General features: G+C 37.1%; 1 protein-coding gene across 4 annotated transcripts in view; it reads right to left on the bottom strand.

Moving 5' to 3' along the window:
- Positions 1-17522, bottom strand: part of trps1 (trichorhinophalangeal syndrome I) — a 229054-nt gene that overhangs the window by 196201 nt on the left and 15331 nt on the right. The window contains exons 1-3 of one of the 4 annotated variants that reach the window (XM_055157217.1): positions 6445-6464; positions 5678-5821; positions 1468-1510 (exon numbers count right to left, since the gene is read on the bottom strand). The exons of the other annotated variants lie outside the window; for them this stretch is intronic. The gene's annotated coding sequence lies outside the window, so the exon portion shown is untranslated. Of the gene's footprint in view, positions 1-1467; positions 1511-5677; positions 5822-6444; positions 6465-17522 lie in introns of those variants that run through there. 4 annotated transcript variants of the gene reach the window in all.

The following is a 17522-nucleotide window of genomic DNA, read 5'->3' as shown; positions in this document are numbered from 1 at the left end:
AAATGTTATTGCTTTGTCTGGAATGTTTCACAGTATGGCATTAAACCTTTCTATCTTCATGCAAAACAAAACCAGGCCATGTTATAAGTAGCATAGAAACAGGAAAGTGACAAACCTCAACCGAAAGTTACAGAATGCACCTTTAACATGTGATCTGACATGGACAAAGAATTTAAGAAAGATCAGATTTTTGTCAGTTCTGTAAATCTTTTTTGCAAACATCAGTAGTTACAACACGAACTGCATATTTAAATGTTCAAATTAAGTTTCAATATTAGTTTTATTAAATATATAGGTATGATTTTTTGACTGCGCTATCTCAGTGTGATTAAAGTCCACTGTTATAGTTTAGTTCTGTTTTAGACATGATGCAATCTGTACGAAACTGCTCGATTAATCCTGCGTTTTATTCTTGCCTTTAAATCCATTTTTCATCCTTATCCTTTAGTTCTTTTAGCAGTGTAACTTTCATTTCTTCTGTGGTCTGAACGGTTTGTGAATCACTCCTCTTTACACATCACTTCCATCCAGCTTGTTCTCCCTTGTTTTTCTTTTTGCATAGCTGTCTTTTCCATCAATCCATCACATTTTCTTCTCCTCCGCTGTTTTTCCAACTGTCATTGTGGCCGGCTTCAGATACCTCCTCCTGCGTTTTTTTTTTTTTTTTCTTCTTTTTTTTCTATCCCCCCTCTGGAAGTTCGTGTGTGGTCCGTTCCGACTATAGACCGTTACATTGTCCCAGACAGGTTGGACTGCACCACCGGCCAGCAGACGGTGGGGGGGGGGGTCGGAGCGAGAAGAGGGGGGTTCCGACCAGCGGTGTTTGTTTTTCTGTTTCCAATTTGGTCCGGGCCGAGGAACCTCCACACACTCAAACACACCATTCATGGCGACGCGGTGATTTCGCACAAAGCCTGTATCGTAGCTGGGGAGGAGTTATAAACATGCAAATTGATTTTCTGTAATTTCTACCATGAAACGCGACGCTTTTCATTCATCCCAGCCTTCATCTTGTATTGTTTTGTGATATGTTATTGCAAATGCCGTTTCCAATGACACGGTGGTTCAAACAAATCACTACAGTTTCTTCCTGGTTCTTTCAGTTGTATTTCTAGCGTCCGTGTGCAGAAAATGAGCGCCTTTGTGGAGCTTTTCTGTATAGTCAGATCACAGGGTAAGCCGTCATGTTTTACACAGAGGAGCATTGTCTCCACTCCATCTGAGTTGAATTATTGGGTCGGTTTTATTGTTTGGATTCCAGCTACAGTCTAAAGCTGCTCTTGACATCTTCACCAATTACATTAATCTTCAATCAGAACCAACCAAGAATATGACAAGGAGAAAAATGAAAGGATTTATCAGCACTATAGTGAGGTACTTTTAGCTTTACTGAAGTATTTTGCTAAACTTACAGCTTTCTAGTGGAAGGTCCAACACTTTTTTATGTCTCTATTAAACTCTGCCTACCTCCTTGGAGACAAGTGGCACCGACTAACATTACCAGTCAGATCTGTGGAGAGACAACCCCACTCAAAGTAAGAATCCACATTTTTTTCAATATTTCAGTGATAAAAATATGTGTAATTTAATAAATACAAGATATTAGGGATGTAACAATAATGGAAATATTGTGAAATCGTATCGTCAAAGTTCTCACAATAATATCCATCACAACATATCAAAATACAAGTCTCTTTGCTTAAATTAAGAGTTATGGTGCAGCAATAGCTAAAAAAAAATAGACAGAACTACATAGACCATGATCCTTTGCGCCATTTCAGTGTAGACCACAAGAAGAAATAACAGTTCTAAGCACTTTTAAGTCTTAGTTCTTCGGATTAAGTCTTGTCAAGGCATTTATATCGCAATAAATATCGTACTATGAAATGTATATCGTGAAAATATCGTACCGAGAGATTTGGATATTGTCACATCCCTAGAATAAACAATCAAAGCACTAAACTATTACTTATTTCAGGTAAACAAAGTTATATATTTTGTTCTCAATGTTACGAGAATTTTTAAAAGGAGACGTCTTCCCTAATTCCCACAAAATATCGCAATAAATATCGTGCCGTGACGATATCGTATCATGAGACTTGGATATTGTTACACTCCTACAAGATATATTTAATTCCATGGATCATTCTCTGTAAAGGAATAAAAACTCCATGGGGCAAGCGGATATCCCCCAGAAAAGTTCCACAATGCACCTTTAACTGTTTTATATATCCAAGTACTGTAAATATAACAACAGTAGAAACAGAATCACTAAAAATAAGTATGAAGTTGATGTAATTGGCTCACTGAAATGCATTTCCTTTGTTACCACAGTTCTGTTTTTGCATGCACACATTTTACACCCACCCTTGAAACTTCACTGGTTTAACTCTTGTGGTGTTGGGGGCTTTTACTGAATGATTGTGATAACTTTTACTTATATTTTGCAGTATTTCAGTAGAAGTAGTACTTTGTTTGGCCTCAGCACTCCTTCTTCATTTACAGCAGTGAAGGCGTTTGTTTTTGAAAGTATTTTAGAGACTGTTTAATTTTACATTCCATCAATTACACATCAGACAGGCAGGAAACCACAGAGCTTTTTCACCAAATTATAGCCTTTTTTCAGATGTTTTTATTGTTTAGCAAAAGGGAAAATGTGACAAATAGTTTAGACTGGCCCTACACACAACTGACAAGAAGATGTGACCGTTTTCAAGCTATCTTTCGCTAATTACTGCCCCAAATGCAACTTTAGTATAGTGTAACGGTAAATGATATCCTGTATATTGTAATATGGGGTGTGTGTGTGACTTGGGTTTCACTTAATGCTACTTTTCTATATCTTTGTATGATCACATATGTCAAAAGCTGATCCCATTGTGTTGCTTACTTTCAAAAACAGCTGATTCAAAGCAGCAGCCAGGCTTTACAGAAAAAATACACAAAGAGAGGAAACTTTTTTTTTCCCCTTGTCTAATGTTGACTCATAGCTAAACGTCAAAGCGGTGCAGATGGGAGCAGATGACTCCACAGATGTGCCTGCTTTTCAGTTTTTACTCAAAATGAAATCGGTAGTAGTCGGAAATGCTTTTTTGTTTTTTTTGCTTTTTTTGTTTTTTTTACACCTGTCTTTTTATGTTATATAATCGTTAAATAACACTTGATACTAAAATAGCGCAACGTTTGACCTTTTCTAAACAGCTTAAGAGAATCATTTAAGTCTACGGTATATGAGAACAAATAAAGCTGCACTATGTAACTTTATGGTTGCCTGGAATGTTCCACACTCTGACATTAAACAGCTCTACCTCATATTTATTCAATTGCAGGTGGTTTTATAGCTCAAAAGTACCTAGAGCAGGGGTGTCAAACTCAAATTCACAGTGGGCCAAAATTAAAAACTGAGACTAAGTCGTGGGCCTAACTAATTTTTTTATGTAATGTTTAACCTTTTCTGATTAAAATAAATGTTTAATAATAGTTTTGCTTAAACATTTAATCTAGAACAAGCATAATATAAATTAATAACACATTTTTAAATCAATAATGTCTCTATAACATGTTTGATATGATCTCACGGGCCAAATATAATTATACTTTATAGTTTGAGTTTAACATGTCTGACCTAAAAACATTCTGCAGCATTCTGACTGTGAGCGGGGTTGCTTCTCCACAGATCTGACCTGTCACTTGGGTTTGGTTTCCATGGCGATATCAAGATTTAAAACCACACTGTGAAACATTCCAGACAAAGCATTAACATCTCCATGAAGTTGAAGTTACACAATGCACCGTTAAAGATTCTATTATTATTATTACTCCATTATAAACTCCATTCTACTGACTGAAAAAAGAAGAGTATTTTTAGCATTGTGGTATTGAAATCTGCATCGTGTATGAAGACATTTTCCTAGTACTGAAATCCTAGCTTCTTGTCCACACTACTTTACCCAATACTAAACAAAACAGACAAAACAGAGTAGGCCTGTCACAATAACAAAAGTTGAAGTAAACGACAGTATTGCAACCAAACCATAAATCAGAATTATCCCCAAAAACAAATTCTAAATGTACAGTATTGTTAAAAAATATGAGCTGCCTGCAAGAAATACGTGACAGAAAAAAGTTTTTATCTATAGTAAATTATAGAAGGCCATAATTAAATTCTACAGTTCAAATCATATCATAATTTTGGGCTGGGAATCACAGGGTCCCTCACGATTCAATATGATACTCGATACGATACTGTCACGCTAATCCTTTCTATCTTCATGGAGACCAAACCAGACCAAGTTACAAGTCAGATCTGTGGAGAGGCAACGCCATTCACAGCCAGAACGCCTGTTTTTCTAGGTATTTTTGAGCTATAAAACCTAAATCTAAGGCAGAGCTGTTTAATGTCCTACTGTGGAACATTCCAGGCAGGGCAATGACTCAGGGTGTGCAAAAATATTGACATATCAATATATCGTTTAATGTGATAATACAGTATCAATACCATGAGCTGCTGCATCAATATATCCCCAAGAGTATTTTTTGGTATATTTTACTAAATTATTTTGTTACAGCACTACAGTTTTGTTGTTTGTTTAGAAAAAGGAAACTCATTTATGCGACACATTTGACATTTTCACTGTTTTGATGATTTAAATGTTTGTGTTTCATATTCACTTTGCACAGGAAGTGGTTTAACAAAGAGTTTTAATATCACAGCCATGGTTTAAGCTTTATTTTTTATTGAACCTTATCAAATTGATTTGATGTACTGAGGTATGTATCGTATCGGCAACTTCTAAATCACAGGTGTCAAACATAAGGCCCGGGGGCCAGATTCGGCCCTCCAAGACCTTTAATGTGGCCCTTGGGTGATTTTCTACTAAAATATTTTAATTATATTTTCTATTAAAATATTGGTAATTTTCTGTGGTGTTTATCACAGCAGCGTCTCCAGTGTCTCTGTACGTGGCCCCTCCCACCAGAGCAGCACAAATGAAGACTTGTCTCTTTCCAAACGCTCTTAGAGGACGATCGTTTTGACTGTTGACCGTGACACCCTCATCAGAAAAATGTCAAAAATGAGAAAAGTGGAGCCGAGTGCAGATTTTCCAAGAAAAATTGACTTATTCCTATTTGCACACAAGTTCATGTTAAAACATTGTTGTGTTGAAATTGAATTTTTCTTAAAGTTTCAGGTTGCTCATAATATTATAATATTATAATAAGAAAGAGTTCATCAATAAAAAAATATTTCTGTAATAGATTTGTGTTTCTCTGCACAAATATTTGAACTTATTGTTATTTTTGGGGTTTATATGCCCTGAGTTGTATGATCTGGCCCCTTTGGGATCAAAGTCGGTTGGATACGGCCCCCGGACCAAAATGAGTTTGACTCCCCTGTTCTAAATGATACCTGGACTTACCAATGACGTATCCATAGAAACCCCGCAACAAAAAATGCTAAAAGATGCCAAAAAATTCTCTTGCCAATATTGCATTATATATACAGCAGCTCAAATATCAGCAATTTTAGTATCATGATATCGAAATATTTAAATATTTTTGCCCTAATCATAATATAGAAAAATGAATAACTAATACACAACAATTGATTCCAAAAAATGACATATAAGAAATAAAGTCTAAATATTATATAACAATAACAACTCTGCTGCCACACCTTGTATAGTTTATTCCCAACTTCATCAGAATAAAAACACTAGTATTTCTGGGGTCCCTCAGGTGTGGCTCCTCTTGCCGTTTTAAGAGAGTAACTGACAGCTCTTGTTAGAAGTGTTCTCGTGAATGTGGATTGATGGAAAACCTAAAAGAGAAAACAATCAGCTTTTTATGCCTTGGCTTCAAAATGGTGCAATGATATGTCCCAGTGGAAAAGCTGTCAGAAACTTCACCTCGACAAGAATGACAGTAAATGTGGAGCTGTACTTCGAATTACACACAAGCCCAGTATCGCAGTATCACCATATCAAATTGATTCTGTGGTAACAAGTCTACAAGTATCATCTTTACCCGGGCTGCCGATAGGATTATGCTTTTATAATGACTTTCTCTAACTGTACTGATCAAGAGGGAGGGCATCCGGTCAGGAAGAGTGTCTGATATTACACAAGAGACGTCAATGCGCAAATCACTGACACAAATCATTTTCTCTAGTGACCCCGGAAAGAAGAAGTGGTGACTGTGGTAGCGGAAGTAACAGTAGTTGGTTTGTTAAAAAAAAAAAGAGAGAAAAAAAATTTTTTTCAAAATGCACAAACACAACTAAAGAGAGGCAGCTGAATTGTCTTGCCCAGTGGTACAAAGTTAGTATAATTAACGGATTAACCAGGATTTTACTTTCTGCTTGAACTCTGCTTCTGACTCACTGCTTCCTCACTAAGGGGCTATATTTACATTTCCTGATCTGTTTTAATGTTGTTTACTCACCAAAAACATACATATAGTTGTGTGTTGTTTCCTTCGCACATGTTCAACACACAAACTTGCATTTCTGAGCAAACTGACTTCTTCTCTCAAACAGAAAACACTCTGTTCCTCCTTGTGATGTCATGTAGTAATGCAGGAAATGCTTCACTGTGTTTTCAAACTGCGTACGCCTTCACTTGAATATTTTGGGTTTCAGCCCTAGAACTGCCTAGAATGATTCATCAGCCGGTTTCAGTTCGTGGAAATTGTCTGACCTCGCAGCATTAGGATTCGTCTGCTCAACGGTAGGTGGGTACTTTTTTATTTAACCAGTCACTGCTATTTGGTTGTGACGTATGTAATGCGCCAAATCCAGTGGGAAGAAGGGCAATAATGTCTTTCCCCTTGATAAAATTCACTAAACATTCTCTTTGTTCCAGCTTTAAATCCTTGATTTCAGGAATCGTTGCCAGCACAGAATGTATGGCTCCGTCTATGTCCATCTTTGTTTACTGTTGTGCTGTACCACAAAAGGGCCCCAGACAGACACTTGAGTTTGACGTCATGGCTTCACAGCTCTTCACTGATTGGCTGGTGCTTCCGGGGTTTTTGTGACCTGTCTAGTGTATTCTGATTCCTAACCTAGTCGCTTTAGAGAAATTAAATTGGGTGGAGGCACTAGGTGGCGCCAGTCTAGCTAGGAATTGCCAATCTGTACTGAACAAAAGGTAAAAGGAGCTGTTAACTTGAAAACTACCTCTTCATGACATCACAAGGTAGAACAGAGCATTTTGAGCTTTGGAGATTTAAGGAAACTAAAAATAAAGGATAGCTGAAAAAATGTGTGAATGAAACAAAACACAACTCCAGGTCTGTTTTTGAGGAGGTAACAATATTACAACATGGCTTAAAGTTCACAAGAGTCCATTTTGTGTAATATAAAACCTTTAATAGAAATAGCATAACAGTGATAGCAGAAGTATCACTTTCTGCTGAGTAATTTTAGCTATCTATCTGATCCACCGATATATTTTTCTGTGTATTTACCGTATCACAGCTACGCAATACTCAGAAATAAACATTAAAATACTCTGTCAGAATGAGGTCAGTATATGTGCCAAGAACATGGTGTGCCACTGGAGTCATCCCAGTGATATTGTAAATATAATCAGTTGATAACCTTGATCAACCAGATGTTTGAGCCGTGAGATTAAAGGATAGGGAGTGGTCTATTCACTTGTGAGCGCTACACCCAAAGCTTTTATGTTGCATTGAAAAAGACGCATGAGCAACATCCTTGAATAACAAAATCTCTGTCTGCTGATAAAGAATGAAAGGAACAGTATTAGGACAATATACAGTATAATTACTCTGAATCTAGAGAGGTTCACTGGGGATTAAAGGCAGTACGGGCCAGACACTAGTAATTCTGCCATTGTTCAGTTTCATTGTGCATGGGGTTAAAGGTGCACGATAAAGATAGACCGATGTATCGCTTGGTCGATATTTGGAGTTTAGAGTGTATGGGTTATCAGACTTAAATCTCTAGCACAGGCCGATATTTTGCTTTAGTCCTGAAAAATACACACAAAGCTTTATTTTGACACTTTAATTTAGATTTTATGAAGAGATAGCTGCATAAAGTGTGACTATTCAGCTCTCCTGTGGGTTTGTGGTTAAAAACGTGGCTCTAGGTGAGTTTCAAGTAAATTTATATGGTATAATTTAGGGAAAATAATCAAAATCAGACCCACACATCGACCCAAAAATAAACAATATCGACAGAGTTTACCCATCTGTAACGGCATCAACTATGACAAAACCATAGCGATATAACAATAACCAAAATATCGTGATATCGTATCGTCAAAAGTCTCACAATACATCGATTTACAAGTTTCTTTGCTTAAATGCATGGTTTTATAGTAGCAACAGCTTAAAAACATTAACAACTACATTTCCTATGATTCATTTCAGTGCAAACAACACAAAGAAATATGTTTTTAGTTGAATACTTATTATGATGGAAATAATTCACACCAAAAGCAGAAACGTGTCCTATCTACAATTACATTATTCAAAATATCGGAATAAATATCATACCGTGAGATGCATATCATGATAATATTGTACCGAGAGATTTGGATATCGTTACAAAACCCATATCGGTGGATCTCTATTATCTTTAATGTTTCTCAGTATGACATTAAACTTATTTATCTCTATGGAAACAAAAAGCTGATGCCACCAGGTGAAGTTACTGGTCAGATCAGTGGAGAGGAAAGCCTGTTTGCAGTAAGAACGCATGATTTTCTAGCTATGTTTGAGCAGTAAACACCTGTAATGCAAGACATTTATAGCAGGAAGTAGACCCTCTTAGTGTTAGTTGATACTTTTTTTTTTCATATGTTAGTATCTGAGTTTCAGTACTTTTCACAACCCCAGACCCTGCACTAGAATGTTACAAAGTGCAGCTTTAATTGATATTCCAGAGCTGAACTACTCCTCTATTATCATTATGCAAACTGGAGTCTAAATGAGAGTCACATTTTAGGTTAAAACTAACAAAACTGAGCAGAGCTGTTGATTTTAGAAGTGGTTGCACAAGCAGATAAACTCACAAACCGCATTACAGACCCTACATATGCTCTGGTGCATGGTGTTACCTTGATGTACGTTAGTAGCAGGAAGCGAGCGCTGCATAAATCATCATAGGGCTGTTGATTCTGACCTTGCCCCGCACTGCTAAGACTCCCATAGATCAAAAATAATGGACAACAAACTGGGCTTCAGCGGTGGTTCTCCGCGTAATGGAAGGAACTGGTAGCAAGTATAAATCAACATGTTTATTGTTGACTCTGAGCCTAGCTGTCTTTTTTTTTTTTTCCCCTTCAAACGCGACGGAAAGCTAGCGAGGGGTCTGCCAGAAAAGCACACAAACTTCACGCAAATGCCATTTTTCTGTCTCGTACAAACGCAGGTTCACGCCCATGAGCCCCTACAGTATGTGCAGTAGCGAGTTTGCCTGGGTTCGCTCAAAGATGACGTCAGTCGAATCAACACTACCTTGCACATTTATTTACGCACATAACTTTCCGCTGTCCGCCATTTCCTCAGGTTTGACGGGGGGAAAAAAATGTCTGGACAAACTTAACGCACACGTCGGAATATTTTCAGACCACAATGTTGACTTTATATTTGCTAGGAGGGCTCCAGTAGGCTATCTCCGAGATTCAGTCGCCTCATTGTATGCAGGAGCTGTAGAGAGGAGTGACTGCTGTAGGTTTCAAGGCCTCGGTGATGTTTACGCACAGGAGGAGTTCGACGTTCAAAAATAGGCCTGAGACTCTAATGCCACACAAAGCAATGATGTTTTTAACCTCACAGGAAAAATATTGCCAACAAATTATCTTCTATCCTCGTTTTTTACATTGGTTCTAATGCAACAAAACAATATGGATTAAACTATGGATCTACAGTAAGTAGAGTTATTATAGCCCGAAAATATAAAACAGGGAATAAAAGAAGTCTGTTTTGACACGTTCTGCTTGTCCAACTTCGTATTCCAGTTGTGTGTCCCACTGTGATTTCAAGACAGATATTTTACTGTTTGTTTTTTACTATGAATTTCTTGTTCATATTAAAAAGAAATTGGTGCATCCTGAAAAGAAAGAAAATATTTTACTACTACTACTACTACTACTACTACTACTACTACTTACTACTACTGCTGTTACCACTACTGCTCCTGCTACTACTACTATTACTACTACTACTACTACTACTACTACTACTACTACTACTACTACTACTACTACTACTTGCTACTATTACTACTACTACTACTACTATGCTACTGCTACTACTACTACTACTGCTACTACTGCTACTACTACTACTACTACTACTACTACTACTACTACTACTACTACTACTACTACTACTACTACTATTGCTACTACTACTACTACTACTACTACTACTACTACTACTACTACTACTACTACTACTACTACTACTACTACTACTGACTACTACTACTACTACTACTACTACTACTGCTGCTGCTACTACTACTACTACTACTACTACTACTACTACTACTACTACTACTACTACTACTACTACTACTACTACTACTACTACTACTACTACTACTACTACTACTACTACTACTACTACTACTATTGCTGCTGCTGCTGCTACTACTACTACTACTACTACTACTACCACTATTCATGCTACTGTTACTACTACTACTACTACTACTGCTACTACTACTACTACTACTACTACTACTACTACTACTACTACTACTACTACTACTACTACTACTACTAATACTACTGGTGCTGCTGCTGCTGCTACTACTGTGACTACTATTGCTGCTACTACTTCTACTACCAATGCTATTACTACTACTACTACTAATACTACTACTACTACTATTAGTGCTACTGTTATTCCTGCTACTAGATGCTTATGAGCTGCTTGGAGTCCTTCAGAGCAAAGTTTACAAATTGGTGTGGAGCTCAAATTACACAATTCTCACATATGTAGCACATGTTAGATTTCAGGCCACATCTACTCTGCTTTTTAATTATTTAAATGACATCAAGCATCTGCAACACATCCAAGTTCAACAAGTACTTAACATATTTTTCCCAGGCAAACCGTAACTGCAATATCGATTTTCTACCTCATAACACGCACGATTTCATGTCAAAAAGTTTTATAGATGTTTTTTACTCTTCTCTATTTATTTATGGCTGGATCTGACTAAAAATGATATAAATTGGCAACTCCTTGAATTCTTAAAGCTGCACTTTGTAACCTTTCTGGTCCATGGAGATATGCTAAGAAGTATGTCATTAAACTTGCTGATTATTTAAAGATGCATTGTGGAGAGTCAGTCGAAAGCTTTTCTCCATGGGGATGTTATTGCTTTGTTAGAAATGTTTCACAATATGGCATTAAACTTTCTATCATCATCAAGGAGACCAAACCAGGCTGAGTTACAGGTCAGATCTGTGGAGAGGCGACTCCGTTCACAGTCAGAATGCCTGTTTTTCTAGGTATTCCTGAGCAATAAAGCCATTTATGATTGAATAAATGTAAGGTAGAGCTCTTTAAAGTCATACTGTGGAACATTCGAAGCACCTGACTGAAACAAAACTTTTAAAAATATGTATTCTTTTGCAATTGACTCACCTCTCCACATATCTGACCTGTAAATTGGCTTGATGCTTGTCTCCATGGAAATAAGTTTAATATCATACTGTGAAAAATTTCACGTAGCGCAACGTCTCCATGGTGACATACCCTCCACCTGGAAAGTTACACACTGCATCTTGAAGTGAAATCAGACACTTTCTCAAATTCTACCACGTTTGGGAATAGAGCTGAGTATCATTAAGAAGTTGCCGATACAATACATACCTCAATACAGAGCACTTTCACTTTGATACGATATATTTCAAATTGATTCAATAGGGTTCAATAAAAACTAATGGCTAAATCATGTCTGTGATACTAAACGTCTTTGTTAAATCACTTCTTGTGCAAAGTTCATATGAAACACAAACATTTTAATCATCAAAACTGTGAAAATGTCAAATGTGTCGCATAAATTATAGGGATGTAACGATAACCAAAATAACGTGATGTCTTATCGTCAAAGTTCTCACAATAATATCATGGACCATCACAATATATCGAATTACAAGTCTCTTTGCGTAAATTAAGAGTTATGGTGCAGCAATAGCTAAAAAAGACAGAGGGAACTACATAGACCATGATCCTTTGCTCCATTTCAAGTGCAGACTACAAGAAGAAATAACAGTTCTAAGCACTTTTAAGTCTTAGTTCTTTGGATTAAGTTTTGTCAAGGCATTTTAAGAAGAAAAAGTAGCATATTAACATTTTAAAATATCACAATAAATATCGTACCGTGAGATGTATATCATGAACGTACAGACAGATTTGGATATCGTTACATCCCTAATCGTGAGCCTCCCCACCATATCGTGAGCTTTCCCACGATATTGCAATAAATATCGTACTGTGAGGTTCATACCGTGACGATATCGAATCGTGAGACTTGGATATCGTTACACCCCTAATAAAATAGTTTCCTTCCTCTGAACAAACAATAAAACTGTAGCACTGTAATAAAATAATTTAGTAAAATAAAAATAAAAATACTCTTGGCGTTATATCGATACAGCAGTTCACAATATCGATACTGTATCATCACATTAAACAATACGATATACCGATATTTTTGATATTTTTGCACACCCCTCTTATATCAGAATGAGGAACTTAATCAAATAATTTTACTAAGAATTTGAAAGAGTCTCGCATCTATAGGTGAATGTGACTCTATAGAGAACGGCCTGGGACAGCTTCAGTTTGTGAGCCACTAAAAAGCCCAAAAGCCATGTCCCAGAACAAACGCCGAGCCCCCCGCTGTGCCTTTCCTCCCACCACCCCTCTCTTTCTCTCTCTCACACACACACACACACTCACACACACACACACACACACACACACACACACACACTACAGCGCCCAGAGTAAATTTAACTGTCAGCCGTAAAACTTCTGACTATGGCCCGTGATCTTTTGGCCCCTTCTCACTTCCCCACCTCCTTTTCTCCGCTCTATGCAAAGTAGATGAGACAGTTTATCACCACTCCTAACAAATAAAGTAAAAACATTTATCTAACTGTTCTATTCGTGTTTATCTTGAGCGACAATGTAGCTAAAAGTTACACAAACAGCCTTTAAACTTTTCATCAGACCTGACAATTTATAGGTATATTCATAGTTGCCATTCAAAAGATATAAAACTGATTAAAATTGACTAATTGCTATGGCGACGGATTACTGTTGTCATAGCTTGAAATCATATGAATTACCCAGTTTAGTTTATTTTGTTATTTTCTTATTTTGTCACCTGATTTGAAGGTCTTTGCGAGTTTCTTTCCCATTTCAAAACATACAAAACTTTCATTCAAATTGCTTAATTGGTATGTCGATGGAAGGCCGTTGCCAAAGTTTATTTTGTATTTTTAATTGATTTATTTTCATATAGCAGTTTCAGTATCTTGTTTTTCCGCATTTTATCAGTGGTCATAATTTTCTAAAGCAGCTAGTTCGTCCACAAACCCGTCAGTACATCAAATAAATATATAGTTTCCACTTCACTCCTGTGCTCATCCAAAGCTCCGCCCCTTGGCCTGTCTTAAGCCCCGCCCCCTGATAAAACGGACTGACTGTGGGCCTCTGACACCACCTCCTCATCCCCGGCACAAAGACCCCCAGATGTGTGCCCCTCATTTACATTTCAAAAAGCCCTGTTGGCCACATGCACCCTTTCGCACTTTAACACCAAACTCCCAAACAAACCCGAAACCAAAATCCACAAAACTACATTTCTGAATCGGGATCAGGGCTGTTCTGTGATCACTGTGATTATTCAAGTCACAGTGCACTTTGAACTTTGATGTTTTAGCTCCTTCATTTTTGTATCTTGTTTATTCACAGTGTTTTATGTTGTCTGTAATGATTGTCTGTTGTTGTGTATATCGTGCACTTTGAGCTTTTTCGCACATGTTTTTCCAATGTGGTTTTAACTACAAATGGCAAATAAAGTAACCAACAATTGAGAGTCTGTTTACACGAAAACACTTGCAGATAAAACAACAAAATATTTTAACGGAGGTGCCTTTCATTTAGAAAGTGACAGCGTTTTTGGGGCATAAAAACGCAAAAATCTGAAATCACCGTATTCAAAAAAGTTGAATACGTTTGACCGTAGCGTTTCCGTCTACACTGCCCTAAGACGCAAAACTCTGGTCAGACCTGCTCACGTCGCGTACGCATTTATGTCACAAACATACAGAACACAGAAACCTGGCATGCATACCCAATCTAATTCCACACACTTTTGCGTCACCGTGTGCAAGCAGATTTCCTCTTGAAAACGCTCGTCTAAACGCGGAATAAAAAGTGAAGATGCGACGCCACTTTTGCGTCTTCTGTTCAGACCGTCATCATATAAACGTAGCCATAGTCTTAAGAAATAATAAATAATCATAAGAATATTAGAAGCAAAAACTATACTGCAAAAAAATCAAGCTAACTTAAGGTAAAGTTTTTGTTTGTTTTTTTTAATCATTCAAAAAGTTGAATTTCATTAAGTTAGTCATATACTTGAAGAATCCATTACATAATTTTAAAAGAAAATGGACTATCAATGTTTGGTCATTAGGTTTCGTGCAAAAATATCAAAATATCGATATATCGTGATACTAAATTTGGTGATACAGTATCGCTATTGTGGGCTGCTGTATCAATATATCAAGTATATTTTGGTGTCTTTTAGCATTTTTTTTGTGTGACTGCACTACTCTTTAATACACTTGACATATTCACAGTTTCAGTGATCAAATCTGGTGTACTTCATGTCAAATTTGTGCAGGTCGTGGTTTATAAAATAGAAATAATGTTGTTAAAATGTATTTGGTTCTTAAAAAACGCAATATGTCATAAGCAAAATATCATGTTAATATCGTACAGTGAGCCACGTATCGTGTATCGTATCGAATCGTGAGGAACCCTGCGATTCCCAGCACAAATGATCACGATGTCAGTAATCACGCTTAAAGATACACTGTGTAACTTTTTGGTTGGGGGTTTGTCACCTGCTTGTTACTATGCTCTGCCTGGAATGTTCCACAGTGTGACATTAAACAGCTCTACTTCACATTTATTCGATTACAGGTGTTTTTATAGCTCAAAAATACCTAAAAAAATTGACATTCTGACTGTGAGCGGGGTTGCCTCTCCACAGATCTGACCTGTAAACTTAGTCTGGTTTGGTCTCCGTGAAAATAGAAAGGTTTATTTGATGGACCCTCCACCAGAAAAGTTACACAATGCACCTTTTGGATTAAAACTGCCACTAATTGACTTTTATAGTTATTGTAAATGAATGGTTGTTATTTTCAGACGATCATTTTGAGACAGAATGAAAAAAGGTTACGTGCAGGTGAAAATGCGATGGATAACACAGCTCAGTGTAGTCGTCTGGTTTGAGTTCCTAACTACATAAAAGAATGGTAATCCAGAGACAGACTTTGTCCACAGAAACGTGCTGATGCTGACAGGTCTCACAAATCTGCGGTTTTCAATCTCTGGTTCGCGTCCCACAGGTGAGCCCAGACCAGTCATATCGCTGCAGGCTCTTTGAAAAGCTAGCGACCACAAGGGCCCTAAACACATGTGTTATAATGCTCATAGTGGGGTCTAGACTCTGGTTTCATTTTTCAAACTTATAATGTGTCCTCAGCAGCGGTGGAAGGTAATGAAGTACAAAAGAAAAAGCACAATTCTTCAGTTCAGTTTTAAGGTATCTGTACTTTACTTAAATATATTTTACAGTGGATACTTTACTTTTACTTCACATTTGAGAGCATGTATCTGGACTTTCTACTCCACTACATTTTAGATCTGGACTGAAAAGTAAAAAGAGACACATTTAATTTGAGTTAACGTCCCAACTTTGAGCAACCCAAACACACAAAAACAGCTAGAAAAAAATTTAAAAATCAATTGAATCACTTAAAATCCACTAAACTCATGATCAAAATCACTACATTTCATCCTTTAATTGTTCTAAAACTCTCACTCTCGCTCTTACTTGAGTAATCTCTTGCCTCAGTATCTGTGCTTTTACTTTACTTAAGTGACAAAATTGAGTACTTCATCCATCACTGGTCCTCAAAGTATATGCAGACTTATCAAGGGATCTGTATTCAGAGGTGGGAGAAATAAACTGTCTACATGATATAGTATTTTTTTATTTAATTCAGAATGGAGCAAAGAAAGTGATTTAAAACATGACAAAAAAGAAACAAGATTCTAACGTTTCTTGTGCAAAGTTTTGTATTTGCTATGACAGGGTTGGAAATGGCAGAAGTAATGGGAAAAGTAAAAGTATCACATCAAAAAATCCATTCTAGTAAAAGTGTTTAAGTACCTGTTTAAAAATGAACTGAAAAAGTAAAAAGTAAAAGTGTTTCGTGCAGATTTTGAGGTCTCATAATGCTTGATTTTGTACCGAATTCAGTCGCTTTTTAGTTGCTTTTATTTGCATTTTAGTGTTTGCCCAAATTATAAACGTGTAAAAGTTAAATCCCTCAGCCTTTTCAGCTTACTTTTTTTACTTTTATTTTTCAGTCCAGTAATGTAGTGGAGTAGAAAGTACAGATACATGCTCTCAAATGTAGTGAAGTACAAGTAAAAAGTATCCACTGTAAAATATACTTACGTAAAGTACAGATACCTGAAAATGTACTTTACTTTCCTCGACAGGACCAGAGCTACAGACAGCAGCCACTGAATACAAAACCAAACCCGCAGCGATTCACTTTACACTGATTTACACTGCGCAGCTTTAATCTTACTTTGAAACTTTTTTTTTTTTTTACGGTGGGAGGAGGTGGAGCAGAGCCAGCCCGTGCAGACTGTAATGAAAAAGGAACATGCATGTTGGTTGTTTTAAATCATACTTTTAATTTGATGGGGAGCAGTAAATGGTCTGGGCTCTATTACAGACACAGCCACAGCAGCAGGGCTCTCCTCCACAGATGTGCGCTCCCAGTCTGGACAAAGAGCTGTTTGAACACTCCCTCCGCCGCCAGATGTGAGGCCAGTCCACAGCAGACGCACATGCTATAGGTGAGTTCAGTAAAAAAGAGATTACAGAGGTTTCAACAGGGCTGGAAGAAGTACTGAATTTTTTGGTTTTGGGGGTCCTTCACTTGCTTTTTTCTATGGATATGTCATTGCTTTGCCTCGAATGTTCCAAAGTATGACATTTAAGCAGCTCTACTTTCCTTTTTTTTTTCAATTACAGGTGATTTTACTGCTCGAAAATACCTCGAAAAGCAGGAATTCTGACTGAGCGGGGTCGCCTCTCCGCAGATCTGACCTGTAACTCGGTCTGGTTTTGGACTCCGTGAAGTTAGAAAGATTTAATGCCATACTGTGAAAAGCTTGGAGAAAAACATCTCTACCAGAAGTTACAC

This window comes from Boleophthalmus pectinirostris, unplaced genomic scaffold (assembly GCF_026225935.1).
Source record: "Boleophthalmus pectinirostris isolate CB_2022bp ecotype Guang Dong unplaced genomic scaffold, ASM2622593v1 HiC_scaffold_21, whole genome shotgun sequence".
NCBI lineage: Eukaryota > Metazoa > Chordata > Actinopteri > Gobiiformes > Gobiidae > Boleophthalmus > Boleophthalmus pectinirostris.
Note: the sequence above shows the minus strand (reverse complement) of the source record. Positions and strands in the feature narration are given on the sequence as shown.